The 3406-nt window shown below is 40.5% G+C and overlaps 1 pseudogene; it reads right to left on the reverse strand.

Moving 5' to 3' along the window:
• Positions 1–1313: 1313 nt before the first annotated feature.
• On the reverse strand, positions 1314–2039 carry LOC118010224 (annotated as a pseudogene).
• Positions 2040–3406: the final 1367 nt, after the last annotated feature.

Below are 3406 nucleotides of genomic sequence, written 5' to 3' on the forward strand. Positions count from 1 at the left end.
TTTTTTTTTTTTTGATCCTTGGTAAAATTTTATTCAGGAAACAGAATAGATACATATATATTTAAAAACATGAACCATTAGAGAATGAAATAGGAAATCAAGAGTGATTTAAGTTTTGGCAGCCTTGCCTTTTTTTGTTGTTCTTTTAAAGTTCCTGAAAGACTTTAGCAGGATAAAAGGATCACTGTCTCAGGGTCTCTTTGAGATGACAAGGGATGAAATTAAAAAAAAGAAAAAGAAAGAAACAAACAAAGAAACAAAAAAAAACACACCCTCAAAAAAGGTCAGGTGGCACCATTCCCTGCCTTGCCCCCAAGGTAAAAAAAATGAATACTTTTAGTAACAATTCAGAATTTATCTTTATGTCCTACCTGCCCCATCAGTGGAAGTTTAACATCATGATTTTTTTAGACATATATACTTATGTATATAATCATATAAACTTGTATTAGATGACAACTGATTTTTTTAAATCCTGGTAGAGAAAGAAGCAATCATTTTTAATGAAAACACTTCTATGTTTTTTGATTACGGTTCAACTTGCTATCATTTAGCAAAAAGTAAAATTTCCATAGTGTTCATCTCAAATCTTACTGCTTTACAACTGTGGTATACCTTTCATTAAAAATAAAAAGATGAAGCAGTCAATCCAGTGATTATTTTGACATGGCTTTCATTGGAAAGGGGTGGGGAAGAGGGGTGATGGCAAAGAGAGGACCAATAGACAAAAAGGTAAATTAAACTTACAATGGTTTTCTTAAAAAAAAAAGAGAGAGAGAGAGAGAGAGAATGTTATTTTCAAGAAAAGGAAAAAAGGCACTGAAAGCCCATGAGTCAAGCCATAGCCAAAACCATGTTCTATCTTTTTTTTATTCTTATGTTAATCCCCATACATTACATCATTAGTTTTAGATGAAGTGTTCCATGATTCATTGTTTGTGCATAACACCCAGTGCTCCATGCAGAATGTGCCCTCCTCAATACCCACCACCAGGCTAACCCATCCTCCCATCCCCCTCCCCTCTAGAACCCTCAGTTTGTTTTTCAGAGTCCATCGTCTCTCATGGTTCGTCTACCCCTCCGATTTCCCCAGCTTCATTCTTCCCCTCCCACTACCTTCTTCTTCTTCTTTTTTTTTCCTTAACATATATTGCATTATTTGTTTCAGAGGTACAGATCTGAGATTCAACAGTCTTGCACAGTTCTATCCTAAGTAGGTTTTCTTTTTTTTTTTTCCTCTTTTTCTTTTTTCTTTTCTTTTCTTTTTTTTCCCTCTTTTTTAAATAAAATCTCTCCCCAACCGTCATCACTTTTTAATCCTCCCCAGACTGGGCTTCATCTTCAGACCCTTCCTCCCCCAGTTTCTCAGGTGGAGGTCTTGCGGAGGGCTTCTTTTCTGCAGGGCTTTCTGGTTCCTAGTCTTCTTTTTTGGGAGAAGGAGTCTTTTCCTTTGATGCCTTTGAAGCTGTGGGGTGACTCACCTTCCCTTTGCCTTTCACAGGGCTTGGCATCACTGTGGCCTTTAGCCTGGACTTGGGTATTTTCTTTTATTTTCTCTCTGGTTTAGACTTCTTAACCATCCTTTTGTTCTTCTTTTTTGAACTGCCATAGTCACTATCATCATTGTCTTCCATTAGGAATTCTTCATCGCTGCCGGAATCTTTCTCCTGGAATGGTGCCTCATCCTCCTCTTCTTGCTCTTCTTCACTGCTCACGTCTTCCATGAGCATCTCTCTCTGTGTAGAAGCTGCCTTAGAGGCGGCCTGCGGTTGCTGGCGCACATTTTTATGATCTTCTTTTTCATCTTCGCTGCCCTCTGCTGCATGAGAATCATCCTTTTTGGTTTTCACATCTTTTTTTCAGAGTCCCCACTATCCTGTGAGTTCTTTCCAGATCGCCTCTTATTTTTAGCTTCTCGAGGAGATGACCGAATTTTCTTAGCTGGAGGGCCTGAATCTCTTCCATCATCTTCATCAGCATCATCAGATACCTGAGACTGAATAATCAATGGCCTTTCTATTTCTGACAGGCCGAGGCATGTTCGCTGTCGAAACAGGACCGAGTTGAGAAGCCAAAGACCAGGACCACCCCCACCCCGCGTGCTCCGCGCCCCACCCCCCGCAACTTCGCGGATGGGGCCACTGCCTCTCAAACTCCGCTGCTTCTTGGTTCAGGGCCCCTTAATCAGACGAGCCCCCCGCGTCCCCGTCTCTTCAAAATGGATGACCCAAACCAGCCGAAAACGCGCCCCAGAAACTATGTTTTGAAATAGATATCAAAAGACTTATTATTGTTATTATTATTTTTTTAAGATTTTGTTTATTTATTTGACAGAGAGAGACACAGTGAAGAGGGAACACAAGCAGGGGGAGTGGGAGAGGGAGAAGCAGGCTCCCCGCCGAGCAGGGAGCCCGATGCGGGGCTCGATCCCAGGACCCTGAGATCACGACCCGAGCCGAACGCAGACGCTTAACGACTGAGCCACCCAGGCGCCCCCAAAAGACTTCTGTAAACCCATTTTAAGAAATATTATATTAAATGCTATAGCACTAAACTACACTTCTGGTCATCTTTATTTTTTATTTTACTTTTTAAAAGATTTATTTATTTATTTATTTGGAGAGAACATGAGCAGGAGGAGCAGAGGCAGAGGGAGAGAGAGAATCTCAAGAACTCTGGGCTGAGGCGGAGCCCGATTCGGGGGCATCTCATGACCCTGAGATCAGGACCTGAACTGAAACAGAGAGGTGGACGCTTAACTGACTGAGCCACCCAGGTGCCCCTCTACTCCTCTTGAAGTACTCATCTTCTGAAATACTGTTCTGACCCTGTTACTTTACCCATAATGGTATTCTTTGGCAAATCACTCAATCTCTCCTAAACTGAGTTTTGTATTCATTTTCATTCCATTTTCCTCTTCTCTTTAAGAGATTGTTTATAGAATTTAATGTACATATGCTTTATACTTACTTTTACTTTAGAAGTCTCTATTCCTTTATACTAGAGTTATTTCTGTCTCCTGCCTAGGCTTGTGTTTCCCCAGCACAAATTTCCACATTCCAAAATAAACAATGTTCTATTTAGGAACTATTTGAAGTCTTGTCATCTTGAAAGTCTTCAAATAAAAATACTGCATATAGTGCTCATCCCTTACTCTGATTATTTAAGCAATTATTGATTGTAATTATCAATTATAAAGTAATAAAATACAGTGCTATCCATTCCTTGTGGCACTTGTTTATTTTTTTTATGGAAGGTTTTTTTTTTTTTTTTAAGATTTTATTTATTTATTTGAGAGAGAGAATGAGAGACAGAGAACACGAGAGGGAAGAGGGTCAGAGGGAGAAGCAGACCCCCCCGCTGAGCAGGGAGCCCGATGCGGGACTCGATCCCGGGACTCCAGGAT

Source organism: Mirounga leonina, unplaced genomic scaffold, assembly GCF_011800145.1.
Source record: "Mirounga leonina isolate KUSES-001 unplaced genomic scaffold, KU_Mleo_1.0 Mir_129, whole genome shotgun sequence".
In the NCBI taxonomy this organism is placed as follows: domain Eukaryota; kingdom Metazoa; phylum Chordata; class Mammalia; order Carnivora; family Phocidae; genus Mirounga; species Mirounga leonina.